Consider the following 26722-nt stretch of genomic DNA (forward strand, 5'->3'; position numbering starts at 1 on the left):
GGGCACACTATGTCACCCAGGATACCACATTACTTCCATCAGGGTCTAGGGGACATGCTAATGAGGCAGGCAAAGTTGGTTTCTATGACAGCCATGGGAGGGAGGGGTGCTCTTCACAACTGGGGGTGCAGCTGTCGAACTGTGACACTGAGGTCCCTGATCATCTCTTCAAGGCTCCACTTGGAGGAAGAAGCCTTGTAGCACACGGCACACTGTCTCTGCTCCTTGAAAAACCCTAGGGCATCTCATGTGCACTGTTAGGGAACAGGTTAATTTCCCCCCCTTGTATATGATAAATCATATATCTTTAGGACTCGTGATTCATATGTTGAACATAAATAACCTGCTTAATATTTGTTTACTGCAAGAATCAGACTTACTGTAATCTCTTTTCAGGATGAACGTTAATCCAACTCTGTCTAGGAAAATTGCATAGTTCATTAGCATAAGTAGTCCCTATTGTACCCTGCACTCAACCTTCCTCGTTTCCCCTGGTCCTGTGGCCTTGCAGGTCCACTGGTGCTGTGTGACTGGCGTGTGGTGTTCACAGCCTCTGCCTCACAAAGAATAAACAAAAAAATCCCTGGGAGAAAATGCCACTTTTCAGTCTTTTGATGACTTAACTCTGCTCTTTGGCAATTTTTGTGCCACCCCAGAAAGGTCTGTTAACTTTGTGGGTCATACATAAGGCCTTTATTCTTGGAATGTTTTGGCTTTATCAGGATGACAACTGGCTTAAAACTTGATTTAATTTCTGACTAGCAAAGATATGCACTGTTTGAGCACTTTTGATCAAAGTATTAAATGTAATGGTAATGTAAAAGCAATGCTAAATGGTCACAAATGTTCTATTACTGGCATGGAACTAGAGCAAAACCAGTATGAACATAAATAAATACAGTCTCACACCCTAGAACACAACTCTGCAAGCCTTATTGCAGTTCAGTCTTGAGCCGTCAGTTGATCTCTGCAACTGTGTGATCCGAACAAAGCTGTCTGTAGAATGTGCCTGGTGAACCCAATTCCATTAGCAGAATTATACTAATGCCTTGATCAAGTGAGTGATTTGTAAATGCTTCTGTGCACAAGAAGCCAAACCACGTCCATGTAGGACTCGACTCAGAGAAGTCTATGATTGAGCTTTTTTTTTTTCTTTTTCTTTGATGCCCATGTTGGCAGCACAGAAACAATGTCAAGGCATATTTTTAAAAAGCTATCATTTAAAATTTAATTGAATCTCAAGTAAGTTTCAGAAACAATGACCACACCACTAGAGTACATTTTTTGATGAAACTTGACCCTGGTTAGTAGGGCATAGTTGAGGCCCTCAAGCGTTCTCAGGAGCTTGGCTGCAACAGCCTCCTGATTAGCTTTGCCACACAGCACGACTCCAGGCTCTGCCAACCACAAAATCCACGCTCTGCCAACCACCACCAGTTTGGAGACTTTGGCCAATTTATGTAACCTATCTAGGTCTTGGGTTCCTCAACTGTAAAACAGATGTCCTACTGTACTTTCCTCATGGGAGAATTAATTTGACACCTGCAAAGAACTGAAAGCAATGACTGGACCCATTGAGCACTCAGAATGGCAGCTGCTCTTCTTTCTGTTACTGTTAGAATCTCTGTATCACTACATATGGTCACCTAGAATACATACCGAATAATGGTTCTCTCATGATCTCTCCTAAAGGTTTTCAATAGAGCACCCATTTTTAAGACATGCTTGCATTTAATTTTATATTTCTTATATTTGCCTAATTTAGATTTTAGTTTAGGGCTGCCATCTGTGATTTGCTGGTCAAGAGACGGGGCACCAGAATCTCCTTCTTACTTTGAAAGGGATTACAACTTTTCAGGATTTGTATTCTCTGAGTGAACACACTGCAAGAAACAAAATTGGCTCAGAAGAGCCCTGGGTCTAAGGAGAGAGCCAGTCAAGAATGTTTAAAGGCTCAGGCAATTCTAAAAGAGGGAAATCGATTCATAATTGAAAGTTATTTCAACTCCTTAATTAAAATAGAAAACCATGCAACTGAATTTGTAATTTCTGAGATGATCAGTTGCTAATTTATTTTACCGACAGAATTTGATTGGACTCCATGGAAGAGATATCAATTCCATTAACTCGTCATTTCTTACACTGGATTAAATTATCTGATTTTGAATGTTTAATCAAAGATCAGAACCCACAGTTTTGTGGAAACTAACTTATAACAGAAAACTAGCCCAGAAATCCTCAGAAATGACAATATAGATATCAACACCAAAATATATGAATTCATGGTCAACTTATCAAATGACATTTCATCAACTGAGCCAATAAAACAGTTCCAATTTTTAAGGAACAGCACTAAAATGAGCAAACATAGCTTAACAGAATCATAGGAAAAGAATGAAAGGTACTTGGTTTGCTGAGGTGGGAAGCTAAGAAGCCTGAGGACCAAATTTACATCTGCTTCATAATGCAATAATTTATAACCATACTTTAATTTGGATAAACTATTAACATAGCATAAGATAATAGTGTCTCTACATTTGTAACATAGCACACTGCACTGAGAAAGGCAACATTTGATCTTGTTATGAATTAGAAGGCTTTTCAAAAGGGAAAATACCATCCCCCCCCCCCCCCAAGATTGGTTTCGAATTCTAGCTGGTGATTTTGAGTCAATTAATTAAAAGAGTGACTTCAGGAAATGCATCATCACTAATATTAGAACATGGAACATAGAAGAAAAGCATCATGTTTATAAACAGAAATCACTAAGTTTTCAAATTCTAAACTTCTACATTAGATCACCTTTTACATATTTTAAACATTCTTACAGTGTGTTTGCTTATGCTACTCTCTTGTACCTGCCTCCTCCCACTTGATTTATGAAATCAGTTTTCAGTGTTTACACCATAATCATTATTTAGGTTGTGGTCTATGGCTTTGTTTTTGTGTTTGCCTTGTTTTCTGTATATCCATCACTAATTCTTATCAAGCTCTTTCAGTATTAATATCTCTAAATAGGAGTCAGACATATGGTCCTGTAATTTTCATATAGCTTCTTTCCTATTCCCCATCAATTTTTCTTTTGCTCCATTTAATGACTTCCTTGATTTTATCCTTTTCACAAATGATTTAATTTCGATCCTTAGATTTCTAATTTCCAAGAGTTCTTTTGTGTTGCCTTATTGTAATTTACACAAACTGCATTCCATTCTTGTTTTATGAAGGCGATTTCTTCTCTCAGTCTCTCTATGAGTGTTAAATATAGTTCTTTGGGGTTGTTTTTCCTGTCCCCGAATTGTCTGTTTCCTCCAAGTTTCCTTTAAAATTTTCTTTTCTTGTTTCTTTGTTATGTTTTATCTCTTTCATAATGGAAGCCTTCTTTCCCCAATGTCTCATGATCTTTGGCTTCCTTTCCCACTTGAAAACAAGACTGGGCATGTGTTTGTGGGGCTGGTGGACTTCACCACATTGTAATTAGAAGGGATCGTAGTCATTTTCATGACTTAACAGAACTTAAGCATAGGTTTAAACTTAGGCGTTATTGGCAATTTCCAGAAAATTTCTATATATAAAGAAATAAATTTTTATTTTCATATATTCTAAACAAAAAGTCTTAACCTGCCCAAAGTCACATGGCCACAAAAGCAGCTAAAAATCAGGGACCAGGTCTCCTCACTGCCAATCCAATGACTTGATTTCTCTGCACCACACTATCCAAGGAAGGTCAGGTACATGTCAGGGTTAAGGGAGTCCTGACTTTCTGAAATCAAATTTTTCTCTTTCCTGATAGCTTTTGCACTTGCAATGAGCCCAGAGGTGATAATCCTATAAAGTAAATAAACATAAGATGTTATCTCCCATAGGGAAACTTCTGTTTGTGGCTAAATGAGCCAAGATGAAGAAACACTTCAAATAAAAGACTCAGCTGGAATAACACAGCAAAGAGGCTGCTAGGCTTGAAAGGGAGTCTGGCACATAGCCACTGTGATTCATAAACGATAATGTAATAAACTTGTATGAACAAAAATCCAATTTCCATATTCAACACTGGTTACCTGAATGAGCCATATGAGAGCTAATTTTTGGAAACAACATTAATTCTCTGGAAGCAAAATGAGCCACTTGATACCAGCCAGAGTGTGGGAGCTAAAGGGTTTCAAATTCTGCAACCCACCAATACCTTTCCCCATTTCCAGATTCTAAGAGGTATCTCTAGAACCTTCTGAAATTGAATCTTTGTCTAGTGTAATGTTCGTTGTCTTAATCGCCTCTGGTTGATGAAAGTTTAATACAGGGCCCAAAATTAGGCATCTGAAGCAGAAGAAAAGATGAGGACATCTGAGTCTCAGAAAGCTTGTCTTCAATACCACCAACTCAGTCTGAGTTGTCACAAAGTGACAGTAAAGTGTAATAAACAATTTGTGGCGCCAAAGCTCTTAGAGTCTAGAACCAGCAGCATTTACCCACAAAGGCTCAGACAAAGAATCTTACCACAATTTCAGTAAGGCCCTGAAAACAAGGGATATGAGGATACATCTTTAAGGAAATGGCTTATGAGCTATGGTAAATTGTAGTAATGTTCAAAAAATCCCCCGTTCCTCTGTGTAGGAGCACTATTTATGGACACCGATTGAGGTCAGGCTGAGCCACGTGGCCTTCTTTAGCCAATGAGCCACGATGGGTGGAGCATGCCGCTTCCTAGCAGAAGCTTTATGAACCAGCACATGGCTTCACTATTCTCTCCCTGTTTTCACACATCAAAAAATATCCCACATTGACAATTCTCTGTAAATCTGGAAACTAACGAAGACAATGACTCACAGTGAACATATGGATTGAACAAGAAATAAATCTTTCAGTTGTAAGCCACTGAGTTATCTGTTACTGTGGTGTAATCGAGCCCAAGATGACTGATAAAAGAGTTTAACAAAGAGATATTTGCTTTGATTAATGAACTGTGTGATACTTTGCAGACCTCATATTGATTGCAAAATAAAAGTGCTGATATGTACCTCCCATCATCCTAGACCAATGTTTTTGCAATCACTTTTAATCCAATGAGTGTATTATGATATAATCTGTATATATTTGTATAAATATATGGATATGTAGATATAACAAAAGTCATGAAACAATACTTATGCTTACAATGTTGATGCATTTTAATAATTTCTCTTCTATTTTATTTTTTTAAATGTTTGTAAAAACCCACAAAATCCATTTCAAGTCCAACTAATGGCTCACAACCCATTATTCTACTTTCTACCCAGTGTCTACCTTGTTAAATAATCTCTAAATATGTCTTCTCTCCCCCCCACACCCCGCACATTTTAATCCAATAGTACTTAGCCCTGAATTCACCATAAAATTAAAGGAACATTTTTTGAGTAAACTTTTCCCCTACCACGGAGATAATGATTTACTTGGTGTGGGCTGGAAACCCCTATGTGAACACCTGAGCATTCCCCAGTCCCTTTCTCAGAGAAGACGAGAGAAACAGCCACTGTGGCAGTGTGACTAAGCCGGTGATGGCGATGCCATTCTCCCTGGAGAATCAGCAAGGTTTTAACCTTTTGTTTTAAATCCAAATTCTTGGTAATTATAGAACATTTTTATCTATTTTATTTTTTAAAATATTTTTTCTTTATTGATTTTAGAGTGACAGGAAAAGAGAGAGAGGAAACAAACATCAATTGACTGCCTCCTGCACGCCCCCCACTGGGGATTGAGCCCACAACTGGGGCCTATGCCCTGACCAGGAATTGAACCCGTGACCTTTTGGTGCACAGGGTGACACTCAACCTACTGAGCTACACTGGCCAGGGCCATACAGTTCCTTTTAGATGTCAATGATTTCAAATAAATTTTGGCTACTTGTAGCAATCTTAATTAGCTGGGTCACCCATTAATCAATGGATCAAGCAATTCATTAATTCAAACAATTACTCTGTACTTAGTTTGTGTCAGGCACTATTCTAGGCGACAAGGACACAAGGAAGAAGAGACACAAGATCTTCCCTGTGAAAGCTCAGTGCTGGTGGGGGTAAGTGTTAGGTTTATACAAAAAGATAACTAAGATACACTGTAATGATAGGAGTTATTAGGGATTACGTGCTCTACCTTATAACCCATTTCAGAGTTTCATTCAGTTTTTCTAGAAAACTTTTATAATTCATTTTTCTTTGTTATCACTCTCTGTTGAATTTCGCACCCTAGCCCATGCATCTGCTCCTCTTCCCTGTGTATCTGGTCTCCATAGACCCTCACAAAGGAATTTTGTTGCTCAACAGAAATGCAATGACATGTAATGATTCTGTCTGTCCTGACCACATACAGTTATGCTCAAATCCCCACATGAACATACAACTTCCAAAGTGGTTTATTCACAATCCTGCAGGATATATTCACACCATTTCTCAACACGTCAGTAGCATATTATTTCATTTCAGTGCTTGTTGAGTGGTGTTTCAATGGCCCCTCTCTCGTGGCTATCTCTGTGTCACTGCGAAGGAGAGGCTTAGCATATTTTATTCCTCCTGCTCTGTTCTAGCCTCTGGTTGTCACTGGCAACTTTGCAGTAATTATGTTTATTGTGATATAATAATATTCATATCACAAGAAGATTATGTGAAAGGTAGTTTAGTGACAGGTGTTAGAGTCAAATATTTTCCTATGTTTGACCTGGAAGATACTATACCTTTTTTTAAAATTTAACTCTCCAAATGCATATTGCAATTTCTGCTGATGAGATATGGGAGAGTCAAGTAATTAGTAGGTTTCATACTCTCAAACCATACTGTCAGCCTTCCAAAGTGATCTGAGGTGTAAAAATATAATATGAATGATACCTTAATGCCAATAATCATTAGCATCAGCCTTCTACTCCCACATGCTCTAGAATCTGTTCATATGTTTAAAATAAAAATACCATTTATTTAATTTCAAAATAAACAAGAACATAAGTTAACAGAGGCTTCTCTCTAATAATACTACTCCTAGAAGAAAGATATATGTTGGATGCTCGACATGGGTCAATTTTATGCAAATTGTGTATCTTTTCTTAACATTAAAATGAAGCAAATAGGTATAACTAGATGTGTTACTATAAATTGTTTTACTGCCCTAAAAATAATTGGAAACAAAGTCATAGAACATACATATATAGAAATATTTAGTTCTTTAAGCCACACATAAAATTATTTCTAACAGCCTAGCAAAGTTTTATTGAATTTTAAATTATAATAGCTCTGGGATTTCTTTTTTTTAATTTGGACCTTCTGAGAAACTTATAATTCAAAATGCAAACTAAAAGCATCAGAAAATTTTCTGTTTGGCCTTCACAGGGCCCCTCACCCACCTAAACACATCTTATTCTGAGTGTGTCGGGACATTCCCTCACTCAGCACTGTGGGTTCAGACTCCGAAGAGGGCAATCTTTGAGGAACCGTCTACAATTTTCACTGGGTGCCTAAAAAGTAATTACAAATGTGGCTGTCTTAGATTCTAAAAATATAAAAGGTGTGTTTGAGGTGAAAGAGCATGGAGATGAGGAAGAATGGCCGAGACCAGCCACTGTGCAAGCTAATCTCCTGAGCTTTGGGGAAAACTACTTGGAGAGTGCATTCAGTGCTTCCCTATGCTCCAACGCCTTCTTGGTCTTTGGAGCCGGTTTCCCTCCCATCTGACAGCAGGGAAGAGGTGACTCATTCTTCCATTTTGAAGCTGAGAGATTTTCCCCCTGGGGCCACTCTGCTGCACTGCTTGACCCACAAGGTCCAGCCAGATTAGGGCTGAAGCTATTTCCACAGAATAAAACGTTGTGGTTGGAAAATTATTTGGGGGAACTGAGTGAACATATAGACTTTTTGGAATTAAAAAAAAAATGTTGCAATGCTTCTTGAGAACCTAGGTTGGTAGTGTTGGTGGTTTAAGAGCACAGATCTGGAGTCGGCCTGGGTTTGACTCCTGGTTTCCACATACTCTGTGTATATTATTCAGGCGTCTTAGATCTCTGTACCTTGCTCCATTTTCTGCCAAGTATGCCTAGTAATACCTGCTACCTCAGTGGGTGGTTGTGAGGATCCAATGATGTATATAAAATATTTAGGACCATTCAAGTTAAAAAAAAAAATGGTTCTATTAAATGGTAGCTATTATTGTGAGCCACATATAATTGAACCTGAAAATTAATTGATGAGAATATTAAGATATAGATGTGCTGATGACTTGCAACCATCCTAAAATGACAAAGACTCAAAATACAAAATATAAATCTGGGCCTTTTGACTCCTAGCTAAGATTTTTTCACATTACTGATATTTCTGAACTTTGGTTCATCAAAGACCTTTGGCACATTTTTTAGCCATATCTACAAACACTACTCACATGATTTTCTTAGTTTCATTCTTTAAATTGACTCATTTACTTTAGATCAATAAATCACCATACAGAAAAAGAGAGAAAAAGCAAAACGTTGTTATTAAAGTCTAGCTAGACATTCTAGTCTGCTGAGAGCTCTGAGCCCAATGCCTGTTCGTGGCTTAAACGGAAGATCAGCAAGTGTGATAGACAGCAGACTCGGTCCTCAACATGAAGAGGTTTAAAGCAAACCGCAAAGGGTTCACTTCCCCACAAGGTGATTCAGTGTTGACGCCACACTCACAATGGCCTCCTGACCAGGGCAAGCTCCTCTGTCCTTCACTGCACTTTGGGAAAAGCTGTCTCCACACACTGTGCTGCCTCCGCAGAAAGGTCCCATGAGCCACCACCAGAGAAGCAGAGGGAAGGGGAGGCTGGACTTGCCCAGACACCTGTAAAGTTTCTCATTCACCACCAGATCTCAATACACTAGATAGGAAGGACTGTTCTAAATGAGGTCACAAAATCAAAGATAAAACCATTTTAACAAATAAGAATTTATTGAAGAGACTGGCACGCGCGGGGTTGGGGTGGCAATCGTACAAGTTTTTCATATAATACTCATAATTTTTATTTCTGAAATCTATTTATGTTAGGAAGTGCTGTCCATTTTATAATAAGGTGATCACACAACTGCAATGTGATGGGGGACGTAATTACATTTTAAGTCACCATCAACTCATTAAACTTTAATTTTGAAACTCTCAAAACCGAAGGCAAAGTTCAGACAGGACAACGCAGACCGGAAGCGCGGTTTGCATCAGTCACAGCCCCGGCCGAGCAGGGCTGCTGCCTCTGTGGTCCTTGCTACTGAGGATTTTGATTACACAGGTTTGGCATTTTATAAAAAGCAGTGTGAAAAACAAGGACAAAGACCGATCAATGTGAGATCCTTTTGATCAAACTCCAATAACAGAAGAAAGCAGATAAAACAAACATCTGAATAATTCCTGGCAAAACTCTCAGTGTATTTTTCCATTACATTATTAGCTTTGCCTTTTTCATGTGTGAGGCCTAGAACTAAAATTGGTTCTCTAGAAAGAGGGCTATGGGTTTCAGTCATTTCCCATAGAAACTGCTGTGGCCAACCAGAAGGCATTTTTCATTGGGGGTAAAAAATTTTTTTTTTTTTATCCTCACCCGAGGACATTTCTTTTTTCTTTTCTTTTTTTTTTTTTTTTTTTTTTTATATTTTGTTCAGATAGAGTGGGAGGGAGAGAGAGAGAGAGAAAAACATCAACGTGAAAGGGACACATCTAGTGGTTGCTACCCACACGACCCAACCAGGGCTGGGGACAAACTGCAACAGAGGTACAGGCCCCTAGAGGGAACTGAACCCGGGCCTCTCTGGACCGCAGGCTGACGCTCTAACCGCTGAGCCAATCCGGCCAAGGTGGGGGCAAAAACTTGAACATTGAAGTGAATAAAGCCTGAGGCTCTCTCCAACTTCTCCAGGAGGAGCTGAGCTTTCTCCCCGGTGTTCTCTTGACTTTGTTCATGTCTCTATTATACTTGACATGCAGTGTAAAAATTTGTGTAATGTGGCAAATGTTTGTATTATTCTATGACTGTCTTGTTGGAAAGGACCATAATTTTTTCTTCCTTAAGTGCCCAGTACTCACCAAATTCCTTTTATTAATAGGGTTCGGAAATGTATGTTCACAAAAGAGATACCTATCTATCTACATTAGGTTTGAAAAATCTATATTCATTGTAGAGACATTATACAATAATTGTAGTCAAAAAGTCACCTGTAGTTCAGTCATCCCCAAGTAATATTATTAACATCTTAATGTCAGTCTTAAGGGCTGTTTTTTTGTTTTGTTGTTTTTTACTAATATATACAGGCAGTCCTTGCTTTGCACAATGGTCCAGGATCATGAAACTGTGCAAGATGAAACTCTGCCAAATTATCTTAAACCAATAAGAAAAATTATGATTATTCTATGATCTTTAAGTTTTTGTCAAAGCATTAAGATCTCTCTTACTGTTGCTTATAAATGTATGTGGAATAAAAAAAAAAAACATAGGTAAACTATTATTTATTTAGTATATTGTAATTAGAAACATCGAGAATAACATTTCTTAAAATATAAAAACATCAAAAATAGTTTGAACAACGGGTGCCTTATTCTTGTTGTCATGTAACTTACTACATGAAGTAAACATCTCTTCTATGCCTTGGTAATTTATTACATTCATTTTTTTAAAGTTTGGATCAGCTTCCAAGATTTTATCCTTTGTGCTTTCAATGTTGTGAAATGTCTGAGAGTTTCTTTAATGTCAAGTAAGTTATTTGCATGGTCATGTCTCCTGGGAGGTCATCCTTTTCATCACAACCACTGTCCTCATTTTTTTTTTTTTTTATTATCCTTACCCGAGGACATTTCCACATTCATCTTCAGATAGAGCAGGAGGGAGAGAGAGAGAGAAAAAAACATCGATGTGAGAGAGACACATTGACTGGCTGCCACCCACACGATCCCAACCGAGGCCGGGGACAAGCTGCAACCAAGTTATGTGTCCCTAGCAGGAACCAAACCCGGGTCTCTCTTGACCATGGGCTGACGCTCTAACTGCTGAGCCAAACCGGCCAGGGCACCACTGTCCTCATTTATGTTAAGTTCCCTTCACTGAGTCCCTTGTGTGACAAATCCCTCTGCTGTAGATTTCCAGTCCCTAGAATGGTGGCTGGCTCCCCATTCCCAGGGTCAGCTATTCCTTCCATAACTCTACTGATCTTAGATCCAAATCTGACTTCCAGCTTCATCACTTGGTTGTTCTTTGCTGATCTTTTTTGGTCAATTCCCTCTTTCAAGTATCCAATTTTTCACATAGCTGTATCACTAGGAGACAAGGATGCTCCACAACTACACAGCTGCGCGCACTGGGCAACCGACGCAGTGAGCGGCCAGACAGGCTTTGAAAGAAGAGACGTGACTGGCCTCTGACCACGATGTGCGTCTGATATCTGCGTAGTGGTTTGCGAATTAAAGAGCTAATAATGAAGTTTGAATTTTATTTTTCACAGTAACATACTGTATCAACTAAAATTTGAACTGTGCCGTTTGGGAACTGCTGTTATTTAACTGAATTGTGGTAACTGAACATTTGTGCATATTGAAACTGTGCAAAGTGCCTGAAATGAAAAATAGATGTGAATATATATATATATGTATATATACATATATATATACACACACACACATATATATATTTTCACATCTTTATACATATATATATTCACATCTATGCATAGATGTGTTTTAATAGTGTGCTGTTTTATATCTTTCAAAAATGTATTTTCTCATTTTACAATATTTCATGAGTATCTTTCTATACCAGTAAATATATACCTATAGCATCTTTTAAAATGCACTGCATGTATTCCACTGAATGAATATTGGCTATTCATGCTATATTGACTACTCATACTCAGGACAAATTTCGTAGGCCATGACTCTTTCCAAGTGGAGAATATAGAAGCAACAGCCAGTCTGAGGTTAAGAGGAAGGCAGAAGATGGAATATGACTTACTGAGTTGAGATACCTGTGGGTGGGCCACCCTGGTAGAATTATAAGACAGGTAACAATAAATACACACCTTGAGTTTGTGAGAGATGTAGACACTTGGTGGTCATCAATACTTAGGTGGGAAGTAAAGTCCTGGAGTGTGAGACCCACCAGGGAGAAGAGCCAAAGGGAAGACAGTAAAGGGCAGAATCCTACTCAAAACTCAGTGTTTAAAAATGACAAGCCAGATAGTCCATCAAGCACTTTACATCTCTATTAATGGTCAAATAACCATCTTTATAAGAAAAATATTATTATTAATTATTATAACTAGTCCATGACCACTTGATAAAACACGATGCAGGCAGGATTTTCATACAAACATTATATTTCCAGGATCTTAGCCTTTTGTATTTATGATCATTATTGTGTAATAAATTACCCCCAAAGTGATAGGCTTAAAACAAGAAACATTTATTATTTCATAATAACTGTGTGTCAAGAAGCCAAGCAAAATCCAGGGTGCCTCTAGCTGAAGGTCTCTGCTGAAGCTGCACTCAAGGATTGGCCAGGGCTGTGGCCTCATGGGGAGGCTCAGTGGGGCAGGGCTGCTGCAGGCCTGGGTTGCTTGCCACATGGGCCTCTCAACAGGGCTGCCCCAGGACAGAGGAGCTGGCTTCATCAGAGTGAGTGATTCAAGATGAAAGCCACAGTCTTTCCCTAACCAAATCTTGAAAGTGACATCCCATTATTTCTGCTGTATTCTATTTGTTCAAAGCCAATCACCAAGTCCAGCCTACATTTAAGGGGAGGGGGACATACAACAGTAGAAAGAACTAACAGGAGTCAAGGATCATCTTAGAGGCGCATCTCACAGGCTGCCCATCACCCCATTCTTCACATATCGTGTTAGGCTAACTACAAGGTCTCAGGAACTAAGGGGTGTACTTACACATTACTGAGCCATACTCTATAATCTAGGCTTAACATTTTAGTTCTTTGTTCTGGTATGAGGAGAAAGTTTAACCTAAAAAATGTAATGAGAAACTCACAAAGCTAATAATTGTGAGGTTGAAAAAACCCTTTGAAATTTTCAGAAAATTGAGGAAAAACTCAACAGAGGCCTGCAAATATGAAAGAAGATGTATGATGACTTGCAGCTTTTCAATGTAAATGAGAGTAAAACACAGTGGCCTTAAAGATACACACAGCATTTCACATAAACATCAAGGATAAAGCCGTGGTGGGAACTGCTAAATTCAAGAATAGGAGGTCACTGAAATTCTAACACGTCCTCGCGATTCTGAATGGGGGAGGAGGGCTTCCTGAACATGAGGCTGGTAGTAGGTTTTTCCTGGGTTTTGTGAATATTTGGAAAAAGGCAGTCAAATTTTCCATGTCAGGCACTTAAATGTTCTTGAAGGTTAGTTTCCGTCAGCAAAAGAACTCTGATACGAGTTACTGTCATTTGTTTGCGAGGAAGCCAGTTTTAGTTATGCGTCCTTTTCTTTCTGAGAACCAGAGATGATTTCAACTGTGTTTCTATTATAGTGGAGGCCGAGCAGTCGATCCCAGCCATATCCAGATGGTTTGCATTGCTTAGGCTGATTTCTGTTAAACAGTTTAATGCTGTTAATAATCCCTTTAATATATTCAAATGAGTGTGCAGGGTGAAGGGAGAAGATCTGGTGCAGACTGGAAGTCACAGCTCCTGCTGGACTTCTGTCGATTTGTTAAATCCAGCTGCAGTCTCCAGCTCTTGTTCCGATTGTGTTGCACTCAAAGAAACCTCTTCCTTTAAGCTGTGACGCTCTGTTGTGATGATTCACGCACAGGAACAATCAGGGAATGTAGAGCTGACTGTTTTGGAAATGTATGCCTTTATTATAAAATGCATACTTTACAAAAATGACTTTCACTACAGTTTTTATTTGGTAGAGGACAAAACAAGTGACACAGAAAAGAATATCGACAGCAAGATTATTTTCCACGTTCAAGAATCCCAGGCCTGTTGATTTTCATTCTTGCATATTTCCAGCCCATCCCATGGAGCTGGGCCTTGCCTAACTTCCCAGCCAGACCCTAACAAAGGCCTCCCAGCAAGCTGGTCTCTTTACTTTCATCCTCACCCCTGTAAAGAGAATAAAAATGCCTAACATATATCAATAGGTTACTATAGGGGTAGGAACAGTGCAAAGTGCTGGTATAATTGCACTAAATCTTCATAATAAGATGAGAAGATAAGTTCTATTACTGTCTCCATTCTACAGATGAGCAAACTAAGATTTAGAGAACTTGTCCAAATCAAGTCAATTCTGTTCTGTCCATTCAACCAGAATGTGAATGCAAATCATGCCACTTCACTGATTAAATCCTGGCTGGCTTCTTGGAACAAACAAAATGAAGCATGAAGTCCTTTGCATGGCTTTTAAATGATATGATCATAGTCATACACTGAGTATTTTCTAGGTGTCCAGAATTTCACCCATGTGGTTATCCCACCCCTACAAGATAAATATGCTTTTTAAAATTTTGTTGAATATTTCTATTGATTTTCAGAGAGAGAGAGAGAAAAAAAAAAAACATCAACGTGAGAGTGAAACATCAATTAGCTGCCTCATGCTTGCCCCCAACTGGGGACTGATTGAGCCTGTAACCTGGACATGTGCCCTGACCAAGAATCCAACCGGCAACCTTTTGGTGCATGGGATGATGCCCAACCAACTGAGCCACACCAGCCAGGGCAGCAATAGGTATGCTTTCAATTGTGGTAGATGAAGAAATGAAATCTGGAAGGGGATTTCCAGGGTCACACAGCTACTGTCAGTCAGTAGCAATGGGATTCAAACCAGGTCTCTTTAAACCCAATCCTGGATTCTCCCCTCACACTCTGCCTTTCTCACCCCCTAATCTCTACCACTCTCTAAGACATCCCCTTCCTCTTTTCCTCCCCTTCATCCACTCGTACACTCAAGTAATTCTGGAACACAGGCAATCTCTGAAACATGCTCTCCCCTTTACCCAGATACTGTCTTTCCTTAGTCACCTGGCAAGCTTCTAGGTACCATGTAAGACCCAGTGTAATCAATCCTCTTCTTATGAACCTTTTTTTGATCTTCCTCCTTTTACTCTCTCACTATTGAAAGATGATAACTACTTTATTTTTAATGATATTTTATAAATAATTGTGAGGAGGCTTCTGCCTTATTTTATTATAAATGTTTATTTATAATAGACAGTGATGAGCAATCATATATTGATTCATTTTGGTCAACTAATTATTCCTGGAGGCCTACTGATGTGTCTTATATTTATCTCTGCTTTCCCTGCCCTTAGCACAGTGCTTGACATGTAAATACTAAAAAAAATAAAATAAAAAATAAAAGAGATGGCTGCATAAACAAATGACTAAGAAACAGAGGCCTCTTGGAGAAACGTGCAGGAGCTGAATCAATAGCAGTCATAGTCATTTCTGATTCAGACTATCAAGCTCCTGAAATATAGTTTGCCACGATTCACTTGCCTTCTCCTTTAGTAGACAGGGCCTCCTTGCTCTGAACACCATATTTTAAAAGATGCATTAAATAGCCAAGGAACCCTTCTAACTCCTGGAAGTTGCAAAGGCGAATGAAACTTTGGTTAGGTAGTTCCAACAGTGCCCCCTCACATGTTGGGTTCTCCAGCTCTCTTGCCTACCCTGTATCTAAACTATCAACCAGTATGCAAACTACAAACAGCATTCAGGCGTGTCTAGTAGATGACACTGGGAAAGGGGCAGAGATGTGTATTCTCTTCATCCTTTCTCTGCTAAGTTCCAAGTGTTTCCTTTTCAGGGACTGCATCACTACAAAGAGATGAGGTGGAGCTCAGTTTCACTCCTAGATCTTGAGGACCTAGAATTTCCTTTCTGTCCACTCCAATCTGACAGCACCATGCTTCTCTCTTGCTTGTCCCCGACACCCAACCTTTCCCTCTCAGTTGGCCAATATTCCTTGGCTCTCAGCAACACTGTCCCTGTCACTGCTCTCTCTGGTCAGACTAACTCTGCCCCCCGAGAAGGGTTGGAAATACAGATTGCCCCTGGACAGTTTCAGGATTCACCCAGGCCAGGGAAGGAAGCAGTTGCTGGTACAGTTTTTCGTGGCTATGTCTCAGATCACACACACTGTCCCTGATCAAGGTCAGCTGTGGGGTGTGAGTGTGTGTGTGTTGGTGTGTGTGTGTGCGCATGCGCGTGCACATGTGTTGGGGAGTCCTGAAGCAGTATTTGATATCTGACCTATTTGAAATTTGGACAATCAGCCAACAAGATTCACTATTTTTCAGGCCACACCACAAACACACACACACACACCGCTATTGCTTCTAGCTCAATTTTAATAATAATAGTATTATTTATAGAACCCATTTATGTTAGACGCTGTGCTAAATGCTTTGAATGGATTATCTCATTTAATCTTTACAATCACCTTCTGAAGCCAATTTTATCATTATCCTTTTCACAGAGAGAGAAACCAAGACTTGGGAGAGACAAGTAACATGTTTCCCATTGCACAGCAGAGAAGTAGGGTTTGAGTAGGGCTGGGCCTCCCCACTCCGGAGTGAGAAGCTGGGCTCTGGTTGCAGGCTGGAGGCTACACAAAAGTCACGCCCAGAATTGTTACTGCATTAAGCCAGTGTCCTTTCACCCACGTTTCACTGACTTTCACTCGATGTGCATACACCTGAGGGGTGCATGTGCAAACATCTGAGAGACCCGTGATGAAGACAAGGCAGGGGCTGAGCTGTAATCACCATTGGGGAGTTCCTTCTGTTGCACCTGTCCTTTATCTATAAATTCTTGTCTGTCCTAAAGGCACTGAAGCATGAGAAACAGAGAGACAGAATATAGAGCTGAAATACCGACAGAACAATGGCATAATTAGTTTGTCCAAAGGAACCCCAGCCAACTGCAATTTGGCTTGATTATGCATGGAATTAAAATTTGTCCCTGCCAATCACATTGGCATCATCACGAAAAATGGAACCCAGACCACGGCTGGCCAGTGAATTGGACCCTGGCAATTTATATAATTATTTTCTATGTGTCATATATAAAAGTGATGTTAGTCCATTATCGTCAGTGGAACACAATTAATATTTATTAATTCAGCAGACATTAATTGAATGCCTACTGTATTACAGGCATGGGATCAGGCTCTACGTACAATATCTAGATGGAAAGCTATGATTTTTGCCCTCCCCTAAGAGTTCATTATCAAGAAGAGGGGCCAAAAATCAGGTGACTAAGGGAAGTAGAAATCAAGCTGCAAGGAATATCAAGTACCCTTGAATTTTAGTGATTAAGGTCATGTTCTTATAAGGTGATCTGGGAAGGCTTCAAGGAGGAGGGGGCATTTTACATCTAAAGGAAGAAATGTTGGGGGAAAGTCTAAGAAAAGAGAACATTAATATTGAACAAGCTATACCAACTAGAGTAGGCAAACTGAGTTTGGGTAAATTGTTTTAACTTAGACAAATTTCTTTGCTCTTAGAACAACTTAAAAAATTAATACAATCTCTTCACATTTTTTAAATGACTGCCCAGTCATAAAATATTAGCTCTGACACACAGAAGTGAACTCAGCTCGCGCATTTCATAAATCTGTGAGTCCCACTCACATCCAGGCACTGTCCTTGTCATCGTGGGTGCAGAAGTGAGGCAAGTCCCCTTACAGAGTTTGCATCCTACTGAGGGAAAAGAAATTAAATGACTTAGATAAATTAGAAATGTATAATTATGACTTGAGGGGAAAGAAAGCAACCGAGTCCCGTGAAAGAGGGTAATGGGAACAGACACAATTAGCTTGGTGGCAGGGAGGGGTTATGGAGGAAGGCTCAGAACAAGCAACATCTGGGGGCAGATTTGAGGGGTGAGTAGGGTCAGGCTGGGAGGAGTGTCCAAGGTTGGTGGGCAGCAGCGTGCAGCAAGCCTGGGGTGGAAACAGCTGGGAACAGTGGCAGCACTAAGCGCGCTGATGGGGAGGACGGACTGGATGAGCGGAACTTGGAGAAAAAGAGAGGGTCCAGATCTCACGGGAACTTGCAGGCTCTTTTCTGCCAGTAACTGTATATCCGTTCTTGAGAATAAGTAGTGTTGTAGGTAGGCCTGAAGGAACTCAAGACAATGAAAAACAGGGGCAAAGAACTCAGATGCCAGAGTCAGCCAGACTTGACATAAACCCCAGATTCATGCAGGAGAAGCTCCTACCCAGCCTCCCTGAGCCCCCCCCCCCCCTAGTCATCTATGATACGAACTAATCTCTACCTCATGTGGTGGTTGTTAGGATTAAAAGAGATAATGTATTTGAAGAACAGTGCCTAGAATATAGTATTTAATTTAGAAAGGAATTACAATTATTACCAAGCAACATCTTCAGTATCGAAAATCCTTTCCATTTCTTCTTTTTAGAGGTGAAACCAAAATTAACGTGTATAGTTTAAAAGAAAGACTATTCATTATATAACTAAGAGAGATGCATAATTAAAAAGCCTGGTTTTAGGGCATCAATTTTTGATGAAAAAGAACTAAGCTTGTCCAAACACACATGCATACTCATACCAATTTTCTCTTTTAAAACAGTGTTTTAGGTTTGCATCACTAAATTTAACAGGGCTCAGGCTAAACAAATATATTTTACACAGCCAGAAAATGCATTTTAAAAAGGCTCTAACCCAAAAAATGTTTATCTTCCAGAGGAAATGCCAATGGAAGGAGGGAATTCTGAAATGATCATGTAGGAGAGTGTGTTTGGATTCTGAGAATGGTTAGTTTTTATGATGATGCTAACTCCTAACTGACTTAGTTGGAGGAGAATGAATAGAAGTAACCAGAACACTGAATTAATGAGAAAAATGGTCTAGTGTCCAATTATTTGTTTGAATGTTTCCCCTTCAACAGTATTGATTATGACTGTTATTTACCATCACGACGAGTTGGTTTGTTATAGCCATTTTCTGCCTTAAAAAATTACACACACTGCCAAATAGCAAACACTCTTGACTATTTAAATAAAAGTTGTATTAAGGTAGTATTACTATTTAATCTGTAAAATTCAGGTGAAAAATTATCTATTCCAGAATGTCAATTTGTTCTACTTCTAATGTCCGTTACAACCCTATGGGTGGGTGCTTCCAGTCTGACTCCTTTATGACCATCCAGTGTCTCACTCAAACAACTTCAGTTACCAGATACTATTGAAAGAAACCAGGCTCTTAAATGAGCAGGGGCTATGCACCAAAGTAAAGTTTCTGTTTGGTTTTCAAAATATTTTTTAAAATTAGATATAGCTATTTTGCCGGGCTGGTGTGGCTCCGTGGTTGAGCATTGACCCATGCACCAAGAGGTCACCAGTTTAATTTCCTGTCAGACACATGCCCAGGTTGTGGGCACAATTCCTAATAGGGGGCATGCAGAAGGCAGCCAATCGATGTTCTCTCTCATTGATGTCTCTATCTCTCTCCCTCTTCCTTCATTTCTCTCTAAAATCAATAAAGAAAAATTATTTTTAAAAATATGTAGCTATTTTTTTTATCTCAAAAGGGAAAAGTCATTTGCATGACTAGAGGAAATAGAAGAAGAAAAAAAAAAACCCAAACCCAATCACTATGTGCTAAGTTACTCTAACAGAATTACAAACTTGAAAGAAACAAAAAAGGCCTGGCTAGTGTGGCTCAGTGGTTGGGCATCGACCCATGCACCAAGAGGTCACTGGTCCGATTTCTGGTCAGGACACATGCCCAGGTTGTGGGCCAAATCCCCAGTGGAGGCATGCAGGAGGCGGCCAATCAATGTTGTCTCTGATCAACGTTTCTCTCTCTCTCCCTCTCTCTTCCTCTCTAAAATCAATAAACAAAAACATAATTTTAAAAAAAAAGGCTTCTGAAGTGAGGGTCTCCTAATACCTAAGTATCTGAAATTGGCTGAATTACACATCCCCTCAGGGGCCAGCACATTGACCTCCCAGCAGGGAAGCGTGTGTTTCCTAGGGCACGTAGGCACAGGAGACGTCCCCAGGGGCTGGTGAAGACTCGTTCTCTTCTATTTGGAACACAGGTACAGAGGAGCATGGCAGTCACCATTCTCCTAAGGTTCCCAGGAAACAACTTAAATGTTTCAGGATTTGGTGGCAACAGTGACCTTTAGACATCTTGAGCTCTTTAAGGAGACAAGGAAGACAGTTCTCTTCTTGTCTGTTTGTATTAAAGCACACTGTAATAATCTCACCCAGTTATAAGGAATGAGACTCACCGTTAATTAGGTATCAGGTGGGCCCCTTGCCATTAGGGAATGAAATTAGGTCAATATGTTTTGTATCCATATTTGCAAAATACCTGTAATGGGAGAATTAACTGTCTTTTGGTTCCTTGGATAGGATAAGGGAAAATGAATAGCTAGTCCTATTTTTTTTCCATTCTAAAGAAGTGTTTTATTTGGATCTCCATTAGCAGCTATAATATACTAGACATAACATCACATAGGCATTTTTGACTTTTTTTGGAAAGGAACTTCACTGTGCTAAATAAGGAAAGAATATGATGACATCATCTTCTGTTGAAATGTTCATATAAAATTCTCCATACAATTCTGAACTCAAACTTGACAGAAAACTGCTCAATTACCCAACGATTCTTATAGTATAGGAACAGTTTCAGAGGGTAATTACTCCCCCCCCCCCCAAGTAAGATCAGCCTTCCTGCCACCAGCAGTGTTTGAGATATTTGGGGCTTTACCTTTGATGAATACATGGCATGCCAAGTTCTACAGGTCTACAGATTCATCACTCTCCAAATTTATAGGGATGTATGTGGTGTGATTTGATAAATTGTTTTGTTTTGCCTTTCATCACTCACACGTTATTGAAAGGACGCTCCCTGTATATCTTAGGCACCATTTATCAAAAATAAGGCTTTGGGGAGAACAAATAAAATGCAGTAAAAACTTGTTGAACTGATATCTATATAATATGAATGTGTCATCTCTGAATATGAAGGACCACTGTATGAGGCTCATATTTTATTTTTTTGCAAGTTTACATATCTGTTTCTCAGTGGCTTAAACTGCACTTTGGTTCAAATGTTTGCAGTGCTTCCCAAGTGTCTTTGGGAGAAAGAGTGCTATAAATTAAAGTGATTATTAATCTTACTAAATCTCTTCCTTTTTTACTGACATTTGCTTAGGAGATCCGTGCTTTTTTATGATGGATTGGTTTAGCAACTTACTTGACATCCTAGTACATGAAAGAGGAAGTTGGAGCTTGATACTCAGTTTTGCTTTGCTTCATTTTTAAAGGAAAAAGAAGTCTCTATTAAATTCACACAGACACACACACACACACACACACACACACACACCAGTTAAAAAAGAGAATACCAAGACTTTATAATTGCTAGACCTGGCAATTAAAATCAAAGTGGTGATGATAATTATTGCATTTATTAATTAAAATTCTATTTACATTGCATCATGAGAATGACAAGTTTCCTGTAATTAATAAAATGTTCTCTCTCCAAGGCCACTAATGACTATGAACACAAGAAAACATGTTTGAATCCCAGAAACAAATTGTTTTACAGGTTACAGGGCCTAAATTTCTTATCAGAGACATAAAACATAATAGTCAATAGTTCTGTTAAACAGAGACCATGGTTACAATGTTCACCATTTTTTAGACCTTGGGTAATATTCAGCATAATAGATAATGGCAAATTTACCTTGCCAATATTTAGTGTTCAAATCAGAGAAAATTAATGAAAACAACAGGAAGACTTAAAATTTGCCCTTTTGATAGGAAGTGTTTAAAAAACATCATATTCAGGGTTGTTGATTGTATGGGGCAAATGAGCATTCTCATACACAGTTAGGTCTTGGAAAGAATTAGGTATATTTCATTGACACAGAAAGATTTCTAAGGAATGTGGTTAAGTGAAAGAGGCAAGTTATAGAATAATAATTCTATAATTTATATGCTACAATGTATATAAATGCTTCCTCCCCTCATGTATATATAAAATAACTGCAAAAATAAGCATCTAGGAGGCTTCAAACCAAACTCCCAACAGAGTCTGGGACACAGATTGGGGGAGTGAAAAGAGGGTGTATGGTGCAGGGGCTTTTCACAGTTTTACTCTAGATACTCCTATATCATTGCAATAATTTATAGCAAGATATGTCTTCACATTTCTTAGGTAGTTATTATTTTAAAGAGAGCACAGCTTTATAAAAACTTGTGAATTACCTTGTTCACAAAATTTCAATGCAGGCAAAGATATCCTTCCATTTCATTGAGTTTGTGGTTTGCAAACTATACCTGAAATCTTAAGAATTTTCTAGAGCCTGGGCTGTGTGCTTAGTGGTTGAATGTCGACCCATGCACCAAGAGGATGCCAGTTCGATTCCTAGTCAGGACACATGCCCAGGTTGTGGGCCAAATCCCCAGTGGGGGGCATGCAGGAGGCAACCAATCGATGTTCTCTCTCATTGATTTTTTTTTTCTTTTTTATCCTCACCTGAGGACGTTTTTGCATCTACCATCACATAGAGCAGGAGGGAGTGAGGAAGGAAGAGAGAGAAACATCGATGTGAGAGAGACACATCAAGTGGCTGCCACCCACACAACCCCAATCGGGCCAGGGACAAAATGCAACCGAGGTACGTGCCCTTAGCAGAAACCCAACCCGGGACTCTCTGGTCTGCAGGCCAATGCTCTAACCGCTGAGCCAAACTGGCCAGGGCTCATCGATGTTTCTATCTCTCTCTCCCTCTCCTTTCCTTTCTCTAGTATCAATAAAGAAAAAAAATTTTTTTCTAGAGTCCCTTGGGAAGAGGGAATAAAGACAGTAGCTGGTGGGCTTCAGACATTTACACAAACACACACACACACACACACACACACACACACAGCAGACACCTGCCTGCAAACTCTGCTCTCCAGCTTTGCCTTTCTCTGTTTCATAAATTAGAATTAAATGAAAGATTTTGTGTGAGCAAGGGTTTCAGGACTTAGAAATATTTAAGGGCTATTGCAACTCCATTTTGAGTTTGTATCCACAATGACAATGTGATTTGCTCAAGGCCACACCCTAGTGGGAGAGCCCAGAACAGTAGGTCTCTCGCCCTCCCTGGTGCCTGTACCACATGGCTTCCCCATAACCTGGGGTCTCCCCATTTCCTATGCATATCACGTGGCCCCTTACTTGGACATCAGGAGTAGCCAGCAGTGGATGCAAAGTGATGAGCACACCTCATTCTACACCAGCTTTCCTATTCATTTCCCCTTCAATGTATAGTTACCTTTTAACACCATATATAGGTGAAATCACTTACATTCTTCTAGCTTTCTTAAGAAATATAATTTTTGAAGGAGATAACCTGAATAAATATGCAAAATAAGGAAAAGGTCGGTTTCCACTATTAAAAAAAAAAAAAGATTGCCAAACTAATTAATAAAATACATTTATTCAAGTCAGTAAATATATAACACTACAGTTACTAAGTCCAAAACAGCTTAAACGAGTCATCTCCCCCACCCAATTAAAAGCTGACCTACAGGATCCAAGAGGACAGACAATAGTTCTAAGGAGGCAGAAGGGCCACTCATTCTGCAGGAACCAGACTGCAGAAGCACATTCTTCCAAGAAAATAGTTCACCCCATTCGTATCTGGGGAGGTGACTGAAGATAGAACACAGACCCAGAGAGGCAAAGGAAAAGCACCCCACAGGGTTGTTAGGTATTGTCACACAATGAAAGATGGCAATGAAATGGGGAAGGGGGGTAGAAGAGGGAAAAAGGGGATAAATGGTGATGGATGGAGACTTGACCTGGGGGTGGTGAATTCACAATACAATATGGAGATGATGTATTATAGAACTGTACCCTTGAAACCTCTATAATTTTATTAACCAATGTCACCCCCATAAAATCAATTTAAAAAAAGTAAAAACAGAGTATGGAAGTTAAAGTTACAACAGAAACTCTGAGCCAACAATCAGAAAGTTGTCTGAATTATGTTCTTTCCACCATTCTAAGATTTTTATCTGTACGGATATGCATATTGCCCATAATTTTTAACAGTGTTTTAAGAAGAAATTGTAAGTTATCTCTGAGCCTCCTGGTAATCTTCTTTCATTGTGTCTCTTTACTTCCTTTTGTTTGTATCTTGAAAAAACTGCCTCTTGGATTTTTAAGCAGAATATGACTCTTCATTCATAAGATAAAAACATATTTTAAAAGTTAGAAAAATGGCGCCCTGGCCGGTTTGGCTCAGCGATTAGAGCATCCGCCTGCGGTCCCGAGAGACCCGGGTTCGGTTCCCGCTAAGGGCATATACCTCGGTTGCAGTTTGTCCCCGGCCCTGGTTGGTCGTGTGGGTGGCAGCCACTCGATGTGTCCCTTTCACGTCGATGTTTCCCTCTCTCTCTCTTCCTCTCTCTCCTTCCCACTCTGTACAAAAAATGGAAAAGTGTCCTCGGATGAGGATTAAAAAAGAAAAAAAAAAAAAAAAAAAAAAAAAAGTTAGAAAAATGGCAATGAAATAACAACCTGACATAGACAACCAGACTCCCGGTACAATATTCCCTTCTCTGAGTTCCTAGTCTGTTTTTTTTTTCCATCATGTTAGTATCACTCATTTTAGCTTTGAATTATACATTGCCCAGTCATGTGGCTTAATTATTAACTTGTGTGAGTTATACTTCCCAGACAGATCATAAGCATAGGAAAGTAGAGTCATATTTTATAGGGTATCTGTTTGGCCTATATAATGAATTAATTAGTAGGTAGCCAATAGATATTGACATAGATATTGACTACTCACCATATGCCAAGCATTGTTCTAATTGTAAGATATAAAGGTGTGTCAACGTGGCCAAGTTGATCAAACAATAGTAATCTTGGTGTTGCTGTGAAGGTATTTTGTGAATAAAGTGAACATCTATGAGCAACTGACTTTAAGTAAGGAAAAATGCCATCAGTAGTAGGGGGTGGACATTGCTCAATTTGTTGAAGGCCTTGAAAGTAAAACTGAGTTTTCCTGAGAAAGTAGAAATTCTGCCTCAAGATTACAGTATCAATTCCTGTTTATAAGTCACCAGTCTGCCATCCTGCCCTAAGGATTTACAATCCCGTGAGCCAATTTTAAAAAATAAATCATATATGTATATATACACACACACATACTATATATATATATATAATAGATATATATACACACACACATATAATATACATTTCATATATACACGTCATATATATTATAAACATATTTTCCTGTGTGTGTGTGTGTGTGTGTGTGTGTGTGTATACTGGTTCTGTTTTTCTGGAGAACCTGAACTAATACAAGAGCTGAACAAGATTCATGGTTCTGTTATTATGGAAGTTACATTCTTCTAGGAAAAACTAATCACTAATCAAAAGAAAAACAGCGAGTGACAAGGCTGTGTAGAAAATGAAGCAAGACAAACGCGACAAGTGGTTGGAGAGTCACTTAGACTCAGTGGTCTGGGAAGGCTTCTCTGAAGTGGGCACTTAAGCTGAAACGGGAGTTGCTATTCTCATTACTTTGGTGTTTATTCCATAGAACTTGTTTAAAGTGATTTACATAGTATGCATTCGATTTTTCTGAATAAATAATGAGCAGATTAATAACATGATTTTATAGAAGATTGCCCATTCTAATTTTAGGCAACTAAGAAACAAGCCGAGTTTAAGACCTTAATGAGAAGAAAGTGTTATCTCCAGGCTGCAATTACATCAGCTTGGAGCGGGAAGCTCTTGTTTCTGACTTGATTAATGAATGGAGGTGACTGATTAAGTTGTTCTGGGTATGCAATTCCTTTTATCTGCACTAATTTGAAAACAATATAGATATAATGCAGTTCGAAGATAAGATACAAAGCAGAACAAATATCACTTTCTGACTCTAAACTGCTTCTTCTTACCTCCTTTCCCTCCTCCTTTCCTTCAAAGCACATAAACACTCACCTTCCCTAAGCCCCCAGATTTGATGGGTTATTTATCAAAGAGAAAAGATCATGTATTTAATCTTTCTTATCCATCAAAGCTGGCCAATTATATTTTCTATCTTTATTATTCAGTGATGTGTGGAGGGGCGGCACATGGAGGAGAAAAGTTGAGATTCCTCCAAAGTTTAACCCAAGAGATGTCCTTGTCATTCAAGAGTTTTACCTCAGAACAATGCGGGGAGATTTGACAACTATTTCAGATGGGGCAGGGAGACCCAGATCAACCATTCAAGTAAAGCAAGCTTAAAGTTTATATTTCTTAGTACAGATAAGCTGACTTCTGAATGTGAGTATATGAGATGTATGTTGTGGCTAAAGACCAAATGTAGGCAAAAGCTAGGGCCATCATGACTAGTTTGTTTTTACTCGTGTTTCTTGGATTGCTGGACTTCAAATGATATGTAAAAATTGGTGTTTAACCTTGCTTAAAAAAATACTCATTCTGGCCAGTTGGATTTCATGAGGCTTAAATGTGAACAGAGTAGTCATGTTCAAGGCTAAAGGAGAGCGTGAAAAAGCAAAAGAGGTCCAATGGCAAACTTACAACATCCATCTCAGAAAGCTGTACACAAGAAAGACAGACTCAGCATCTCTGGTTACATCCCAAGAGGCATTGGTCCCTCCACCAGCTCAAATGCAGGAGCCTAGACAAACACACCTGTGCTAAGCCATCCAGAACAGGATACTTGGAATGTTGGAGAATAAGATGCTGGCTTCTTTAAAGGTTC

At 39.2% G+C, this 26722-nt stretch overlaps 1 protein-coding gene across 1 annotated transcript in view; it reads right to left on the bottom strand.

The window, feature by feature from the left end:
• Positions 1 to 26722, bottom strand: part of LOC118631875 (cytochrome P450 7B1) — a 72964-nt gene that overhangs the window by 34457 nt on the left and 11785 nt on the right. The gene's annotated exons all lie outside the window — the stretch shown is intronic.

Source organism: Molossus molossus, unplaced genomic scaffold (assembly GCF_014108415.1).
Source record: "Molossus molossus isolate mMolMol1 unplaced genomic scaffold, mMolMol1.p scaffold_m16_p_16, whole genome shotgun sequence".
NCBI classification, from domain to species: Eukaryota; Metazoa; Chordata; class Mammalia; order Chiroptera; family Molossidae; genus Molossus; species Molossus molossus.